This window comes from Nesoenas mayeri (genome assembly GCF_963082525.1).
Source record: "Nesoenas mayeri genome assembly, chromosome: 6".
Classification (NCBI taxonomy): domain Eukaryota; kingdom Metazoa; phylum Chordata; class Aves; order Columbiformes; family Columbidae; genus Nesoenas; species Nesoenas mayeri.
In genome coordinates, this window is record NC_137545.1 from 25,427,915 (window position 1) to 25,448,377 (window position 20,463).

Below are 20,463 nucleotides of genomic sequence, written 5' to 3' on the forward strand. Positions count from 1 at the left end.
GAACTGTCAAACTCATTTTACCCAGTGCTCATTGGGGGTTGTGACATGGACCATATGGAGCTGGATGTGTTGGAGCAAGGATGGTGTGGAGGTGTGAGGGACCGGGCAGCTGCTCCCATTGGGGCAGCGGGTGCCTCTTCTCCTGTCCCCCTTTGCTGACTGGAGTGGGGCAGCCGCTGCTCCCAGGGCTGGTTCTGCTGGAGAGGACCTGCAGTCCCCCTTCTCTGCCAGTGCTGCTAAGCCAGGACAAGTGCTATATGTGGTACTCCAGTGCAGGGAAAGGTGGATGGAGAGCTTTTGTTGATTATCACAGAAGAGAATCTTGTGCTAATGACTGCAAAACATGTAAAAGAAAAAAAATCTGGAAGTTTCAATGAGAAGTGTATATACCAAAAGTATATAAGTAAATATGCATCTAAATATATATGCATATAAAGCATAAGTGTAAAGGAAACATTTATTTAGCCTTTATTGGTATCAGTTTGTATTACTAAATTAGAAAAATTAATGTACATCTGGTAGGTTTGCTCCACTTCCAGATATAAGAAACTAATGGGAAGTTAATAGCCTAAATAAGAGTAAAAAAAGCATAAAATCATTGCTATTTTTAATCTCAAACTCTCTTGGGGTAATTTTAAACACCCGTGTGAAGTAGCAGACCTGTGTCTCATATGAGATTATTTATACTGCTCTATCAACATAACTCATTTCAACTCAGTCTGGCTACTACAGAAATTTCCTGGAATAACCAAAAATATATCTTAATCTTTATTTTTTAGATAGAAGTGATTTGTTAGTTTATCAAAACTCACTTACAAATGCATGGCACTGTGCTCCAGTTAATACCTATCATTTACCTTTACAAAATGAATTGATCTTCAAAGCAATAATTAAATTGATCTTCAAAGCAGTAATTATCTCTATAATATAGCTTTTCTTGTATGTGTTAGCTTATGGTTGTGTATTATGCACAAATTACATTTTTGTTACTTCAGTATGTAGTTACATATGCAGATTCCTTTTCCAAGAAACCATACACCTGAATTTATTTTACTTAGTTTATATTCACCAAAATCACAATCTTAGTGCTTCTTTTTAGTTTCTTTATTGTACCTTCATGTAAATTTTATTTATTATGAAGAGGTTGACTTCTGCTCTACAAAACCAATAGAAACAATGAATTAATAAAATAAGGTGAAATAACTCCTGCTTATGTATGCCAAGTGAAAGAATGTGATGTTTTCCAATTATTTTTATTTTTAGAGAAACATATATTTTAAAATTAAATAAAACATGTAGCACTTTGTTTCTTATGATTAAACAGACAACACTGCATTACACTTGGAGATTGACGTACTTGTGCCTGCAAACAGAACAGAATAATGTAATGTTTTGCTACCTTTGACCTTGTATCCTTGAGTCTCTTGATTCTGTGTCACCAAACATAGTACTGTAATAGAGTTGAGCTCCAGCTAATAGTGTGTGCTATTCTGACTGTCATGCTCCATCATTGTAACTTACTGCATGAGGTCCCCAAAGTAGCCTCAAACACAGAGACACGCAAAGTCACATCAACAAAACCTAAAAGTAAGTAGAAAAGACCTTAAAATGGAAATTCTTCATTCAGTTCATGCAAGACCAATCTGACTGTGACTGCTGGTTATTCCTAAAACTCCAGCAAAGGAACATTTACACAGACATGTTGCTAAAAATCTACTTGCAAAAGTCACTCAGGAAACATAGCTGAACTCATAATTTAGCTCATTATGTTGTTATATTTCAGAATCGGGAGGTCAAAGTGCCATTTTTGTGTTCTCTTATGTGGTCTTGAAATAACTGTAATGACTGGCAAACCACTTTCAGATTATATATTTTCCATTACCTGGAGCTTTCCCCCTAAGGGTAAGCAGGCAGAAAGTCTCATACATTGGTCAAAGCCTCCTTGGGCTGAGTGTGGATCCTGAGGCTCTACCATGCTATGGATGGGGAGATGGGTACCAAATGGAGTAGCTTCTGGGAGGAACTCCAGCATGGTGAGAAGGCAGTTTTCCATGATGAAAAGTAGGAAATACCGAAGATTTACAAACCTGACTGGAAAAGAGCCCTAGCTCCTGGATGAGGCGGTTCAGTGATTCTTTCACAGCCACTCTGCCCACTGAAAACAAAAGCTACCAAATTACTCCAGGGTTGCTCCCAGTCCTTCCTGCTGAAAAGTCTCCTTTGTATGAAATCACCCTGATTAAGACAGACTGTTTGAGAGAGAAAATGTGACTGACTCTATGCTCTCTTTTTGATGGCGGTCAGCTGGAAAGGGACCAAAGTTTAAGGCTTTCTAGTCAGTACTTGTCATACCTTAAAGAAAGGCATATAGATGAACACCTGTTTTGTGATTTTTGTTACCTTGGTTGTGAAACAGGATGAGTAGCTTAATCATGTTTAGATAATGGTCATTCATGCTGCGAACTCTCGGATTCTGTGAGCAACAGAGATGCAGTTGATATCTGACAAAGGCAGGTAAGGAAGGAAGCATGTGAGCTTCTCCTTGTGAGCCTACTCCTGTGTGCCTCTGTTATCTTCTCTGCAAAATGGAATTAACTCGAAGAAGTGCTCCAATATTTGTTAAGGCTGTGAAAATTCTGTAGACATCACCTAAAAAAAATTAAAAAACACCTTTAAAAAGTGAGACACTTACCTAGTACTAAGTCATTCACTAAGTGAATGAGTATTCAGCAACGTTGGTATTCGTGCACTGTTGCCTTACCATGTCACATGGAAAGGGAATGTATGACTTTGCCTTTATGGCAAATGCTTTTAAGTCTAACTCTTTTAATAGCCTGGGACTAGCTTTCTGAGTTTCCAGTTGTGATCGAATTCTCCAAAGCTATTATTACTGCAAACAAAAAGAAATTAGAGTTCTCAGTGACCGTATGCTGTGCTGTGCAGTCATGTAAAACAAAAGAATAGATAACTATTTTGAAGTGAAAGGAAAAACAAAACATATTTGAAATCAAGTGGCTTCCAGGTTCATTAATGGATTATGAACTTTTGTCACGAAACTTAGTTTTAAGCAGAGACTTCATCTGTGTTGCTGGATGCCGCCTTCTTTTTTTGCAAGCTTTCCTTTTTCGTACTTGAAGCATCATTGTAAAAGCAGGTGTGAATGATGGTGCTGTGGGACATTATTCTGTCTCCTGCTTCCTTGCCATGGTATGGACACTGTTCCCAACAGCATGCTGAACTTCACAGAGGGTGTCTGACTCTGCTGTGTCAACATACCTGTAGACAGGTAGACAGAAGAACATTTTTCTTGGCTTAAGTCCTTGGGAGAGCTAAGCTGGTGGAGAAGTTCTGTTGAAGTGTGTTTATGCATATACTGTGGCCTGTGTCATCCTACCTGAAATGGTTTTAATTCCGCAGGGCACGCTAGATTTATACTTCTAAGGCATGTTCTATGTGTAACTCAGAAAGAACATCCTACTGCCTGAGCCGTCGCTGAGTTCTGTGCCCCAGGCCCTTCCCACGTGCAGTCATTCCTGCGTTGAGGCTGGGCATGCTGAATGGTGATAACGTCTCTGGCATAGCTTGTCCAAAGTCAGAGAAAAGATGTATCTTCTGATGTGATTGACAGGTCACTCTAGCACTACAAATCCCATCTCGACACTGTGAGGGTGGAGCTAAACTCAGTAGGGTGAGCAAAAACCTCTGACCCTCTCTTGCTGGGAAACTCAGTTCAAAAGCCCAGCGGGTCACAGTGAGCTCCCTGAAAAGGGCCTGAAAATCATGCAGACACCATCTGTGATCATATTTTTTACATCTCCCCAATATGCTTTAAGTAGATTTGATGTAGGTAAAGACTAGAAAAATGTTACTATTCCCCCCTCCTCTGTGCGATCTGTGAATATAGTTTCATGTACTTTATTATAAATACTGTGTGGTATCTAAGACATAGATGGGTTTCTATATATATAATATTGTATATTCAAATGTATTTCTATAAAATTCTATCTGCATGTTGTATATAGTGGATATATATAAGTAATTTCTCAATTTATCTTCTCTCTGGATCCTTATATTCTTATAATCTTATTTTAACATTAAACCAATAGTCTAGGAGGTTAAATAACACCCATACAATAAAAGCTAATAAGAACAAATTCAATAGTTACTGACATGTCTGGCATCTTAAAAATTATCTTTTTGTCAGTATGCTAAACAGCTGAATATTTACATATTAAAATACAATTTTTCTTCCCTCTATTTGTAAGCAGCCTGTTAGGATGCTGGTTTCTCTTTTTCTTTCTCAGATACAGCCAGAATGAAAATACTTTTTTACAAATTTCTTTTTTCAATTTTGGAATTCTGTAGCTGAACTTAATTTGTGTGTTATACTGGTGAAACAGCGCTGTTTACCTACTTTCAGTTCTCATGCTGTTTCTTAGGAGAATGTATGCTATTAAAAGCTATAGCCATAATGGCCATTTTCAGCACTCTCAAACTGGACAAGAAAATAGAAGTTTTTCCCGGACCTGTGTGTTTAAATGTAATTGCAAATAATTTAATCATGATTATGATGGTAACAATTTATTTATTCTTAATTTAATTTCTTGATGATTGGCTTAGTTAAAATTATGAATGCTTTCATTAGTTAAAAAAAATCTCAGAAAGTCAGTTTGCATCTGGATGTTTGTAACTGATTTTTTAAATTGAAGATTTTGTTTTAGAATTATGAAAATGCTACTATGCTATGTGAACAAATTGTTTGGGATCTTCTGTGTTAATCTCTCCCCATATGAAAGATGGCAATTTTCATTCTCATCTGTGAGTGACAGTGTTTGACCAGGTGAAGCTTTTGTGTTCTTATAAACTTTGGAAGTATTTATTTTCCGTAAATCAGGTGGAGCTTGTTCAAAGGGTCAAAAAAACCCCGTCTCTCACTAGCACTGTGCAGATGTCAGACTATTTCTAACAGTTTCTATTGGTGAGAGAGCTAAACTGTCAGCTAAAGAAAAGGGATTACATCAGCTTTCAGAAGAAAAAAAATGCTCCATTCCTTCTAACTCCACGGTCTATGTTCAATCAACCCATGGTTAATGGAAGCCCTCCAGTCCTAAGCAATAAACAAACACAGTTGGGCAAATAGTCCAAAATCAAATCTAGTATATAAGGTGGACAATACATAGTTAGTTCCATTACAGAACCCTCCCCCGGGAACTGGAGCGGCTTCTGAGCCCATCTCATTAAGCACCAGCACCATCTGTAGCCAGCCTGAACCTTATTTGGGAATATATAAAGTACACGGAAAAAATAGAGTAGGAATCAAGAGCCAGAGAATCCTATTTCAAGTTTAAATTTTGCTTGTGAAAGATCATTTGGTTTTAGACTCAGCAAACAGTAGGCTCTCATCACTCACAATGAGCTGCGCATGTAGCAGGGATTACTTCAGATCAGAGAGATTGAAGGTAATTGCTACTTTCCACAGGGAGATATCTAGTACTAGTACGGTTTGAGAGATACAGTAAAGCACTGTAAGCTGAACACGCCATCCTGAAGCAAACTAGAGCCACCTCTCATTGTTTCTCTTTTCCTTGTTTCATTTAAAAAAGAAAAAAAAAAAAAAGTGAATAGTAAGTTTAAAAAGAATATAGAGGAATAAGAAGAAATTCCTCAATATGGGGATTGAAAAGGGTAAAACACCCCCCACCCTGATATATAGTGCAGATGAATATGTATGATATATATGTAATATAGATGTTACATATTCTTCCACTAAAAGTGAAATGTTTTTTAGTAACTGTATGTATGTATTATTATTGCACATGGATCATACAGGTGTTAGAATCCAGATATAAGTGCATCAGAGATCAGCATCCCTTTGTGATTGTTGTTACATATGAGAGAATACAATAAAAAACCCCAGGGTTCTCTGCCCCAGAGAACTACAGTTGAACTAAGAGCCCAAATTTATCCGTTAGTGATTTCAGCAGAATTACTCCCGGGAGATTCATTTATCCTGGGGTGCACAGAGATAGCTGACGGCTGACAGCTACATTAGCTCTCTTTCTCCGTTCAATGGTTGTATATGATAAGAGGGAAACATCTTAATATAGTGTAAAGAGTTTCTTAATGTGAATTTGTGGAAGTAAATTATATGACTCACTCCAAACAAATGCTACGTTATTGCAGTATAAGATTATTCTGCACAGCCTACACAACTAATTAAGAAACACTTTAGTGAGTTTTAAAACAAACATTTTAAAGACTATTTTCATATACCATTTTTGTAAAAAACTACAAACTTAGAAACTATGGATTGTATTCTTAGCTGGGCAGGGCAGATCTTTAAGCTATGTGTGCATCTTTGATGACAGTATATGGGTTTCTCTGCTTTAAAAGGTATTGCACAGCAATGGTCTCCAGAGCCATTTCACCGCCACTGCAAGGTCACACTTGCTCTCTGTCATCCTTGAATGATGTCCAGCAAACTTGCCACTAGTCAACATCAAGGCTGGTGGTGCAGACAAAGAGGTGAAGGATAGCAGTGTATTTCACACAAATTCAGGAGTGTCAAATACCCACATACCGGGCCCCTATGTTTGTAATAATTCCCTACATATCTGCTCCTAATTTGCCATTACAGTCCGATAGAAATTATATCAACACTTGCACTCTACTATTTTCTCAACATTAGGTTCTGTTCCAGCACAGCTGAAGATTTTTTCTAAGAATTTTCCCAAGGTTAATGCAAGGCAAATGACCTTTTTTTTTTGAAGCTTGTTTCTGAAATACCAAAACCAGCATTCATAGAATTAGTTTTGCCATATTCCTAGGTTGTCTTCGCTTCCTTTTAGTTCTGACCTTGGTAGTTCAAAACAAGTGATATAAGAGAGATCGAAAGGATGACCAAAGAGACCCATTTGGTAATACTGAATCCCCTCTATGACCATGTGAGAGTGCCAGAAATTGAAGATCTATTTTGTCATCTTACTCATTTGCTTTAGTACCCTTATGGCATTTTCCCATTAAATGGATTGATTATAATCAGAGAATGCATGTTTATTTTCTTGATCACTTTGTGATAAAAAGGATTTTATTTTTCTTAAAGAACTTCTAATAGCCAAACTACTAGTGAGATATTAGAGGCACTTTTGGATTTGCCTCAAGATCTTGGAACATAGGAAAACTATGTACATTTTTTACTATTAGGATACCATTTGCTGTTTAAAATACCCTTGCATTTAATCTGCTAGTTATAAAACTGTGACTGATTATCAGATTGTTCTGTCTGTGAAAAAAAACTGCAGATTCTTGGTCAACCAATGAAATTCTTCTGAAAAAAAACAGCATTAACTTTTTCATGAACAAGAACATTTCATTTGTAATTCCACTTATATAATTCAAGAGTAATTGAAAGATAAAATAACATATGCATAATAACACAGATTTAGACACTTAGAACAGTAGTTGTCAATTTCAACAAAAAAATCCTGATATTTTTGGTGCAATTCTTCAGAATCCGTACACCTTATCCCACTGTTAAGATTATAGAGCTGGAAGCAAATATAAAATTAGTATCATGAAAGTGTGTATCTACCACAAAGTTGTCAATAATATAACTGTGCCTAGTTAAGTTTTATCACCTGAACCTATTCAAACAAAATACCGTTTAGTAGAACCAAATACACAGTCTTATATATCTAGAAACAAGCTCATACTTACAGCGTGAGAAACTGTGTTTTGGTAAAGGGTGAGTGGAAAGCATTTAAAGGTCACAGTGGACAAGCAATTAAGCATGAGATTCCAATAGATACCGTGGCAATGGAAGCTAGTGTAATCTTTGGATATTAGAAATGAAAGTAGTATGTCAAAATACTGTACTTGCCTTTGCTGTTAATGTTTTTTTTTTTTTTTTTTTTTTTTTTTTAAGATGTTGAAAAGTGGAAAGGGTTCAAGAAAGAGCTGTAGAAATGTTTTGGGAGAAAACATCTTATATTGCAAAAATTTGAGCTTAGCAAAAGAAGGCAGTGTGTTGAAAGCGTATACATACTTTAAAAAGTGAGAGATATCAAGTGCCAAAGGACTCACTAGTTTGTCAGAGGAAGAACTGGTGATATGAAGAAGCAGCCAGGTAAGTTCAGATTAGAAATGGTGCATCCATTTTTAATGCTGACAATGATTAACCACTGCAAACAACTCCAAAGCAAAATGGTAGATCCTCCCTCTCTTGATGCCTTACAAAGGTCTGGATGCCTTTCTGTTGCCCACCACTGTATAGAAGACTGTGCAGGCATACCTGTGTGAAATTAGATAACTTGTATTATATAGGATGTCAGTGGTCTCTTCTGACATAGTAAATGTCAAATGTCAATAATATCCTGTGAGGATATGTAAAGAGCTGATGGTGAAAGTGGAGTTGGGACAGAACCCTTTTCCTGAAAACAGCCTCTCAGCATCTCCCCCATCCATCTCACAGCAGCTCCAGCTACCTGCCTCTGAACAGCAATAGCCCATGAATGGCAGATAGATGGTCTGAAGACAAGCAGTACCCTGTACAATCCACTTTGAAAAATATTTTTATGAAATGCAAATAGTAGAAATACTGGCTTTAATAGCAGGGTTTTACTTTTTAATAAGACATCAGTGCAGATGCATCCTGGTCAAAAGATGGTGGACTGACTCCTTGAGGAATTTCTAGTTGCTTGGTTTTGCTTTTGCTTGATAGGAAATAGTTTCAAAGGAGATATGCTAAAGAAGAGCCATCTGAAATCTAATTCAGACTTCTTCAATATTTTGGTATTATCCATCACAAAATTGATAATTTTGAAGAACTACTTTTAACAAGTAGTGCAGATTAATATTAAAGGAGTCTTCTTATTAAATGAGTGTTACTATAGGAATCTGGATTAGACATACATTAATGGCTTCGTGGTACAACCATTTTGTAAAGAAACAAAAAAACCCAGTAATGTTCATATTTGTAGCTTAAGATCTGGGGATTTTTGTGTGTCTTTGGAAAGAGGTTTAGTTGTAAAATTTAAAATTATCGGATGGTTAGTAAGTAAATAATGAGTTGTTATTTTTGTGTAGTTACCATTAATAAACATCAAAATAATTAAAACTGTTGGTAACTACTGCAAACCATCTATTCTTCACTGTAAATAGTTGCAAAGCTATGGGCAAATGCTTCTTCATTTTTCCAAAATACTCCAAGAATAATCCTTGTCAATCACTGAGTATTCAAGTTTTGTAAGCAGTGATTTTAGCTGGGCATGAAGGTGCTTAATACATTTTTCCTGCTAGCACATTTTTTGTTTATGTCACAAACTGGTTTTATATGGGACGCATCTTTTGTCTATTCCAGACTCCTTTTCATCCTTGATGAGTACAGGTGATGCTTTTCTGATACTCCACGTGCAGTAGCCAAGATTCCTTTCAGAACCAACCTTATGAAAGCCTGTTTTCCATTTGGTTCTGCTTGATCTTTCTTTTGTATGAACTTCCTTGTTTTTTTCAGACTTTGAATTTTCTGAAATATGAGATACATAAAGCAAATGGTTGTGATCTCAATTGCTTTCATCATAGGAAGAATTCATTCTCCCTTCCAATAAAAAAATAAACTCAGGAATAACTGAGTTATTGAACACATTTGAAACTTAATTAATGATCAGTGTCTAAAATGACTGCAATGGAGTACTTACCCCCATCAAACCACTGTCCCTCTCCATCACCCGCTTAACTGACCCTGCAGTTTGGCCTTCTCTATTTATCTGCTTTGTCTGGACAGGGCCATAGAACTTGAAGAGCTATGCTAAAGCTGAGGAGCTGCTGTAATCTTTGTTATATGAATAAGTCTCTAAGGAGAAACAAATACATCTGAGTGAGAAGCTATGCAGACAAACCTAAAAGGGACAGAACTGTGTGAATGCATAAGGTTCAAAATGTTTTTGTTCTAGAGGTAGAGGATAAAATACTTCCAAGAAAATGCTAGAGACTTACTGCTATGTCAGCAGCTTTCTCCTGCTTCAAGCTACAGAACCTACTATTGAGAGGTTTTGTACTAGTAAAAGAAAATTATTTAATAAAATATTAATATGTAACAGCACATTTCTAGCATATTATGAACCATTAACAAATTAAAATAAAGCAGTCAATTTAAAGTGGGGCTTGTGACACATTTCCTTTTCTGTTATTTGGTTGTTTGTTTTCTTCTGTGGAAAGTGTGGATTCATAGTTCTGCTGGTCAGCAGCTTAATCTGCACTGGTTTATTCTGTGACATTTCTCTGTGTATGTGAACGTCTATATGTTCAAAAGCACTTAAAGACATTCCCATTTTTTCCCTGTTGTATAGGTAAACAATGTTTAGTTATATGTAATAGTGTCATTTGTTTCTTGCAGGAAAACAATATTTTTTAAAGTATTGATCAATGGCTAGTGCAGGACTGTGCAGTCTTCAAACCCTTCCCTGGTATACCATGTTTGTCCTAATCTAGTACCGGGGGGAAAAAAAGAGTAAGGCTCTATTTTCCACATTTCTTTTTTTCTGCTTGCTATCATTTAAAAAGCAGCTTTGAACCTTGTTCATGGCTTTCCCAGATTTTGCTGTTAGCTGCCAAGTCCCTGTCAGATTGAAATTGAAACGGCAGAAAAAAAGATTTTCAACATACTTTTTCTGCAATTTTTTTCTGTCTTTCACCTCTAATGAAATGACCTTTAACTGCCCCCTCATCCTACACTAAGCAATGCTGAGTTTTATACCCTAAATTTCAACTACTTTATTAAATTAGCTACAAAATGGATATTTAAAAATGAAAACAAAAGTAATTTTAAGAGTGTATATGAAGCTTTGCAATGATTGTATTTAGATGTGTTGCTAAACTTCTTACTTCAAAGATCTGTGCACTTGATCTGTGCCACTTACTGAGTGTTCATTCAAATATACATAATATTTTATTATAAGAGATCATTGCAGAGCTAGCTTCATTTAGATTTTACGATATTTATATATATGTATATATAGTTATCAGTTTGTGCTTTAAATTTGTAGTCATTTGCTATGAAATAATTGTCTTGTTATTGAAAAAATTAATTGGTTTAGCTACTTCAATTCAGTGTTAGGCTCTCACATCCTAATGGAGTATATATACAAATTGCTTATTGAAATACACAGTATGAGAAAGTCAGACTTACCAGCTCATTCTATTTTTACACCTTATACAATGTTCAACACTTTAGTATTGATGAAATGTGCTTCAGTCTCTTGTTGCACTATCTAATGTGCCAGTATTTCTCGCTATATTAATTTTTCCTCTGTATGGTCTTTAACGGAAAAGATGCTCACCAGCACAAATATCTCTAAAACTAACAGTAAAAAAAAGTACTTAAATAAGTAACAGATGCACAAGGGAACCATGGGATAAATATACAGGAGGCACAGAGTCATAATCACATGTCTGATCTACTTGACCCATTATCGGCATGTAGCAAAATACATGCTAGTAATTATGTGAGTATCCTCCACATTCACATGTTTCTGAACCGGGTCAGCCTATCTCTAACATTGTAAATATTTGTAAAGAAACTATGAGTTTGGAGATACTGCATCTGATAAATTGTGTTATGATCTCTAAGATGCATGTATGTACAAACCTATCCACATATAACACACATGATTTTAGGTGACTGTGATGCTTATCAAAGAAAAGACTTAATAGGACTGGCTAGAGCCACCACACACAGCACAATTAGATAGCCTAATTTTGCCAGTTGAATGCTACCAGTCTACCACAATGCTGAGTCTTCACCACCAGTATTCTGGTCTGGGACTTCTCTTAAGAAAAAACTTTGATAAGCTTAATGGTCTTGTTTTACATGTCAATAAAAGTCTAAAAGCTTACAGGATGTGATAACTAAAATAAAATCTCATTCATAATTTTGTTCTGGTGCGCCACTTAGGTGGTAAATCTAACACTGAGTCTCTACTTTTTTAGTGTTGTTTTTGAAAGGTTCACTGGATATAGCTCTCCATCATTTTACAATCCTTTACAAGATGTTTTACTTTTTGTTATGTAATGTCTTTTCATTAAGCTCTTGAAAGCAATAATGAAAATAGACATAATTTTTGTTATAGTGAATGACTTCTTGGACTGCTAAATACAATTTACTTGGCAGAAATCAGGCCATGAATATTAAGAGTTTTCAACGAATAAGGATAAAATTTGGGCTTGGTTGTATCTTCCAGTCTGCATTTTTATTTGTTTGTTCTGTGGACCATGCAGTGCTACTATCTGGTTAATTACTTTAAGTATGCACGTAAGATCTTGAGAATTAAATACAGAACAGCTGTTGATGTTTCAGGACAACTGGAAAAACTAAGGCAAGGAAACCACCTCCCTTGTCCCTTTCTCAATATTTTTAGGAATTTGGCTCTTATGGCTGTTTTTCTGCTTGGAAGATTTTTCAGGCATAATTAAAAAAAAATCAGCAGGTATGAAAAATGGGAATGTGTGTAAAACAGAAGTGAAAACATTTCCTTTTCCTGGAGTAGGGGAAGTATGCACAAACATTATGCCACACAAAGGTCAAAAATGAAAAGCTGTGTGATGCAGCTATAGTTTATTTTGATGAAGGTCTCTGCCTCGAGAGCAGTTCCAGGGAAAAATTGCTACTGCCCACTTCATACCAATGAGAAATTATATGCACTTTGCATTTAATACATTTGTTTTAATCTCTTGTTGTACCTTAATCACTTACTAAATTTTGCTCTGTACTAGGTCCAAAATTATTATACATGATGGAGGCTAAAAATGGGGAAATTATAAGGAGGAATGTACACATGCAGGATGGGAAGATAGTCCTCTGGCTGGAGAAGGCTTCCTGGCCTGATAAAAATGATCATCCTGAGTGTTTATAGTGCAGATGAATGTTGGATCTGAACATAACTCTTGAGCTGAGCCTAGGGCTTATGTAAAAAATGTAAAATAGTCATTACTTGGATTCTGTGCATCTTCAAGCAGTGACAGACAGTGCCTTTTTCTAAACTGTTGTACCATTTTTGGTCTTTACCTCCAGAGATGTTCTCAGAGACAGCAGTGCCCATGGCCAGAAGCTATAGCAGCTAGAGATACTTCTCTTCATTCTTATTTGTCTTTGTTTCTGTCAAAGTTTTAATCTTTGGATATTTTCTTTAATTAGCATATGCTATCAACTGCTTCTTAAAGAGGAAAATAGTAAGTTAAAATTTTGATTTGTCAAATGTATACAGCAAAATCTTTCTCAAGACACAATTACAAAGAGTAAAGACACAGAGGACTGTAGACAGGGCACAAGCACGGGGAATCAGGGTACTGGAGATCAATTTCTCCCTGTGTCCTTAAATTGCAATGAGTGTTCTTTGATGTACAAAATATTGCTTCTGTCTCCATGTGTGTGTAAATGGTCTTGCTGATTGTTGGCTACCTCTATCAAGTATTGTGGTAAATACAGCTAATCACAAAATAATAACTAACTAATGGTAATATGTTTTTGTAGAATCCTAGTGTAATTTAAATATGACTTCTTTAAATCCTCATGTATTAATACCCACTGGGTTCACAAGGCTATACAAACATTTCAGTAAATGGCTAGACACTTGTTATTTACTGTTGTAAAGTCCAACATGTCAATGTGTGGCTTAGTAATATTCCTAATATCTATACTCAGATGACCTACCTATTAGTAGTCATTTAGAAGTCATACTTGGTGTCTGTCAGAAGATGAAGACAGAATGTAATAACTTTTAAACTAGAAAATGAGAACATTTGGGTGCAAACCGGTTCCAGTTTAACAGACAAACTACGCATCTTGATTATTTTAAAAAAATGCATTTTAGCAGCCTTTTGAATTCTAACTTCGTGCCATAGAACTTGAAATCTTCCACGAGATGGGCTTCAGATTCGCTCCCACAACCACTGGCCTCAACCCTTCCCATCTAACCCATCCTTCACTACAGAGATCTCAGTGGCCTTTATTTTCCTATCTCAGATTGTTAAACTGTCCTTCCTTCCAGCTGTTGTCTTTGGGATTATTGAGCAGGTCAAGCTTTTGTAATTCTAGAGCAGTTCTGCTTTGTAATAACTCTATCGTCACACAACAGAGAGGAAGAAACTGTACTGTGGTAGGATTTATTGCTTCGCAGTCACCCCCGACCAAGCTCAGCATCAGTGGCACTGGTAACAAAGGTGAGAATAGTATTATCAAAATAAAAACTAAATGTAAATCCCAGGCAGAATGTGTTAGTTGTTGTTCTGGTAAAGTATCTCACAAGCTTTCCTGAAGGTGAAGCATGTATTTTGGGTGTAACAGTTGTAGTGCACAGACTTTGAAGGGCTGATTACTAAGCTTGATGGCACAGCTGTGTTTCACATATAATGCCTAAAACATTATGGCATTATAAAAATTTCTCAAAACAGAGGTTGAAATTAAGGAGACTTTTTGTGGCTTTAGGTGGGAATTTCATAGTTGTTTGATCACAGTAGTTCTTCTGCACGTAGATGACAGTTCAGCTGGTAATCAAACTTTGTTATTCCTTGAAGACTGGTCAGCTTTTTCTTTTCCTGTTTTTACACTTGTACACAGTCTTGTGCCTTGTAACACTTTTTGTTTTTCTCAGAAGTGTTGGAAATTCAACTATATGAACTGTGCAAATCTGGGAATATGACCTAGAAAAATGTTTTTCAATAATGCCTTTAAATATTACCTGGAGATCAAGGAAGTAACTTTTTTGGTGTGTTAACCTATTGACAAAAACAAGAAGCAATGATTCATTTGTTTCCTTCTCAGTTGCTAAGACCTAAACAGGACCTGTAACTGGCTGATCAGATAAGTTTTGGAAAGTATTACTATTTTTTTGTATTTTAATGAAACCAGGATGATTGTTTGCTCCTTATTTATGGTGGAAAAGAGTTATAGTGGTACTTCTTCTTTCCTCATCTGTTATTCAAAAAAAGAATTAACAATTTATAGAATGTGATGATTTGTTATTGTTTACCTACACTGTTAGATCTTAATTTCAGTTATTTAAGTTATATTATTCTACTAAATTGATGATATATATGTATTTTTCATTTTGAAGGCAATATGGGAAAGCATGAGGTATTTTAAAATATATTTAGCATGTAATATCACTGCCTTGTACTAACTCCATAAAATACCTTACCTCCTAGACAGATGAACTTCCCTCTGGCAGCACCTAATTGAATTTACTCTAGGAATACTATTGGGGCTATTAAATGTGTAAATAGTGACTTAGTTTCCTAAACACTCAGGAATCAGAGAAAACTGGGACTCCTGCCCCAATATAATCTGGCTGAATGTCAGATTCATCCTCTGCCAGGAATCCTGATTGTGGAGCTTGAAATGTTTTTGATCTTTGATGAGATGTTTAGATCTTTCCTGTGAGTTTGTTGCCCACACCATGGCCTCCAGTTCATCCTAAGGAATTGTCGTCAGTCTCTTTACAAAGAGTCTCTTGGGCCAAAGGGTTTTGAATACTCTTTGCTTGGTTTGCAGCTAGACCTCCCTTGGGGTAATGTCGAAAAAGACAGCTATCTGCTTTGACTAAAATGATCCTTCTCTAGTTTGCTTTCTTGGGAGTACTCTAACAAAATTAAAACATGTCCAGAATCAATACTTTCTTTCCTGAGTCTCCCACCTATGACCAGGGACTCTCCTAGTGATGGATGTGAAGATGTCCTGGTAAGGCAAAAACCAAACACTTTCTCAAAATGGCCTTGAGGAGGACTCCTAAGAGCATGACACTTCATCTACTTCAGCTGCCTTTGCATTAAATTTACTCCTTCCCTGCCTGCCTTCGTTGGGCCCCAGCATCCCACTGACCAAGGTCTTACACTGGAAGAGTAAATGCGGTTGTGAAAGATGTTCATGATAATCTGCATTAACAAGAGAAATGTTATATCTTATCCAGACCTTTTATGGCTGCAAAATTGACCAGTTCACAAGAGAAGAAGGGAAAAAAAAAAAATAAACAACAACAACAAAAAAAAACCTAAAACCAAACAAAATAACTCAAACCAAAACAAAGAAAAAAACCTCCTGAACCCCTCTTCCCCCTGCCAAGGGAAAAAAAAAGGTTCACAAAATTTGCTTTTGTTAACAAAACCTTCTGCTGTAAGCAACTCAGGAGTCATCTAGGAACACTGTCAGAACACCTTATTTTGGCACCTCTACTTTAGGCAGAAAGTGTCAGGGCATAGGAACCTGAAAATTAAACCTTAAAAATAATCACTTCTAGGAACAGGCAAAATTTAGAGGTAGAGCAGGAAGGATTAAAGCTTTTCCAAATGAAAGCTCAAGCCGTTATTTTCTAAAGGTTAAAGTATTTTTGATGTACAAGAGTTTCTTCATTCAGCAGCTTGCTCTATAGTGGCTAAGTCTAGATTTGGATGATCTGTTTCTGGAAATTTAAGGTCAAACTGATCTTTCCAAAATATGAAATGAAGGTGCCCGTGAATGTACCATCCAAAGAAGGCTCTAGCCAAATAAATTGTGAAAATGACCAGGCAACCCAGGCACATTTTCCACAGAATGACTCTTCTCTGTGTTAAGTCACAACACATGACCTTCTGTAGGTCTCTGTAGCTACAGAGCTCATTCATTTCTGGAACTTGGAGGCTGTGAAAACTATACTACTGTTTTACTTAGTGACCCTGAAGTAGCCAAAAAGCCCATCAAAACCTCAAACTACAACAACAAAAAAATCCCCAGACAAACAACAAAAAAGCATCTCTGGAGTTTTCCTACATTAATATCCAGAAAGCACTACATAACAGAAATATTGTAAGACTTAAATGAAAACAAGCAACACTGTGCATGGGTAACTAATGCTTAATCATGTGAAAATCTATATGTTATATGCATGAATTCCTAGAGAACTTATTTTGAGCACTGTTCTGAAAATGTTGCTTGTTTAGTATGAGTGACACGAGGAAACAGTATTTCACAAGCAATTATTGGAACAGCTGAGATACAGTGAGTGAATGGAACTTTTATTAAAACTTCTTATTAAAATAGATGGGTTTATTCTGATTCTTTTTTTCAAATACTAAAATCAGCTTTTCTTTATAAACACTACAAAACATTGCTTCATAATGAGATGTCAGCCATAGTTTTACATATGCTGTAATATGCTTCCTAATATTCCACAATTTCTGACCATGCCTGGATATATTGAAGTGCCCTTAGCTTTGCCTCAGGCCCTTAGTACCTCCAGCAGTTATATTATTGGCTGATTTACTGGGAAAATAAAGAGTAGAAATACATAAATGAACATTTTTGTTGCTACCTAATAAGCAGAAAAGAGACTATTTTCTCGCTCTGAAGCAGCAGATACTCCTTTTATAAATATCAAACATTTACGATCAGCAGCAGTCTTACAAGCTGACAATGTACTGTAGTCTGATTCTTTTCAGAATTACATTTAAAATATAATAGTAACATAATTATTACAATGAATTTATGCCTTAAATAACCAAAATTAAATTCCATAACTGCAGTGCAAATTACTTAGGTGAATTAAACTCAGATGTCTCCGCCTGAACAGTATTTAATTGCAGCAAATTTGAGCTGGGTCCAGGATGTGTGTTTAAAAAAAAGAAAAAGCAAGCAAGCAAGCAAGCAAGAACCCATGACATCCCCCTGTATCAAAATGTTTTGGTGATCATTCTGTTTAAATAGTAACATTTTATTTTTTTAAGCACTTAGATTCTTGATCAGAATCCATATTCATGGAGGTCTGCTGTAATCCACTTTACCACTTAATGTTGCAATTCAAATGTTCAGTAAGAAGCAAAGCCCTCCAGAATAAAGCATGAATATTACCGTGTGGGGCTGTAAAGAGAAGACTATTAGAATATATCACCAACACACTAGGGGACCATTTAGTGCACTGCTCTAAATACATCATTTAATTACAATGGAGACATTACTTCATGTTTCTACTGATGTAAGTATTATTAGAATTCATGATATTCGCAGGCTACTGTGGGCCATTACATTGGCCATAAGCTATTCCATAAGATTTACTACTAAAGGCCCGCAAGGGTATTTGAGCATTCATGGATTCTGTGGCAGTAGGCTTTTATCTAAGACACATAAGTGAGGGACAACCGAGTTATTATCTCTAAGAAACATAGCTTAATATTTTGGATTCTAAAGGTTAAGGTATCATAAATCCTGAATTACTCTGAGATATCACATAAAAAGACATTTTTATTTTATTTTACTCTACTCTGCCTCTTAAAATATTTTATGATGGCAGTTTCTAGAGTTGTACCATGTTGTTTACAATCAGTCCCTGGATACATCAAAAACACTGACACAGCATTTCCTTTAAACTGTTCTAATGGACGCAAAACACATGCAAGGGATATTCCCCCCATTTCTGTGTTCTCATACACAGCGTTCCTGGGGTGATTAGTCTGTCACCCTGATTTGATGAAAGTCACCGTGGACTTTCCTACTCTGTGGAGAGCCTTGTTAGTGAACTAGTGGACAGTGTCTGTCAGGTCCTGCTGGCGACAGTAGGGCCACTGTGCATGAGAAAAAGTAAATATAAATCTCTGGCATTTTGAAGCAGATAGCTTGAAATTTGCAGAGATTGAACACTCTTCTGTTGAACCTGGTAATGTAAAAAGAAGTGTGACATTTCCTTCTCTAGGTGAGCTGTAGATCTCTAGCAGTACATGGTGTTAACTAGGTGCTCAGATATGTATCTTAATCGTGACAGTAAACAAGCAGCTTGCATTCAACACTGCTCCTCCGAAATAATTCAGGCTGCCTATGTTATAATTAGGAGTCATTACTTAGTTTCCTTATGTATGTAAACACAGCTGTACCACATTCCATGTAAATATCACGTGGCATTTTATGAGGAAGGATGGGTCAGTTTTCAGCTGGACCACAGCAACTGTTGCTGACAAAGCGTGGAACTGCCTGCCAGGGCCAGGTCCCTGCACCCAGGCCAGGCCAGCATCCTCACGCTGCGGCCGCCTGGCTGCTGCTCCAGGGAAGAGCACTGAGCAGAGCTGCTGCCTTTCCTGGGAGGGAGGACAGTGTAAGCAGACAGGTCTATGATGTGCAAGTTCAAACAGCAAGCAGCAGCTCTTTAGTACCAACACAGAAATTTTGCCCAGTTAGTCAGTCTGCTTGCTTTCATGACTGGATGTTGAACTTCATTGATTTATGTGGATAATACTGGGTGAATTATCCTTGACTAGTTGCTCTAACATTGGATGAGGTCCAAGAACAATCATAACAACCCATGCACAAATTATCTTAGAGTTCAAGGTAAGTTAAAATTGTTTTAAGAAAGCCAGAAAATCAAAGCGTTATCTGTTTGTATATTCTCCAGGACAAGAATTATCCTTCCTCCCTCCTCCCTTCTTTTTTCACCCTTCTAATTTCTGTTTTTATCTTGGGCCTATTGATTGCTAGAGCTTAAGAAGTAATAATTGAAAAGAGGGAGTTCTTTTCAGTTTTGTGGCTATTGGGAGGGCTGACAAGAATTTTCCCTCCACAAGACAGAGGCATAGAAAGACTGGTCGTGTGTAGAACATACTCAAGTGTTAAAGAAACAATGAGCTTGGTTTTGTGTCTTCTTTTATGAAAATATAAAGTCTAGGCTTTACAATTATACTAGCTTTATTTTGTGGAAACTAGTCATCCCTTCTTAGCTTTCTTTGTGTGTGTTAGTGCCTATCTCAAAGAAATAAACAACGGTGTTTGACCAAAGAATCAGTTTAGGTCCACAGAGCTGGTTCTACATTTTCATGAACAGCTTCAAATCCAAAGTTGTATGTTAGTGTACCTGTGAAGCCAGAAACTTCATGGAAGTGTGTATTTTTTCTCAGGTTGCTCTAGAACCAGTGCAGTGTTTGGGAGTGGTGGGCTGCCTGTATCATGCCAGAGGTATGTGAAGTGCCATAGAGCAATTCCTTGGGTTGCATTTTGTTCCGGTAGTTGAGTCCACTGAGGACTGAAATTGATTTTCCTTATGTTAGCATGTGAAGGCGCTGCCCCCTGACCCGCTGCCGGCGAGCGTGCAGGGCACAGAAAGGCTGCAGCTTTGCAGAAGTAAGCAGCACTACGCCTCTTATCACCAGCGCATTCTTCTTCCGAAATTGTTCTCTCCCCTGTGTTTTCTGTTTCTACCCTATTCCGCTCTTTGCACTGATTCTGGATTGTCCCATAAATGTTTTGTATGCCCGAAACAATATTTTTTTTTCTTGAAATAGCATAATATTTTTTAAAAGTAGTGGAAGTGGTTGATCTGTATTCATGAACCAGATAATACTGGTGAGTGCAGTCAAGCATGCTGCCAGCAATTGGTAGTGTGGGGCCATCTCTACACCATTATTTCTGTGCAGCTTAATCCCATATAAAACATCCTGCTCATATGTCTGTTTTGCCAA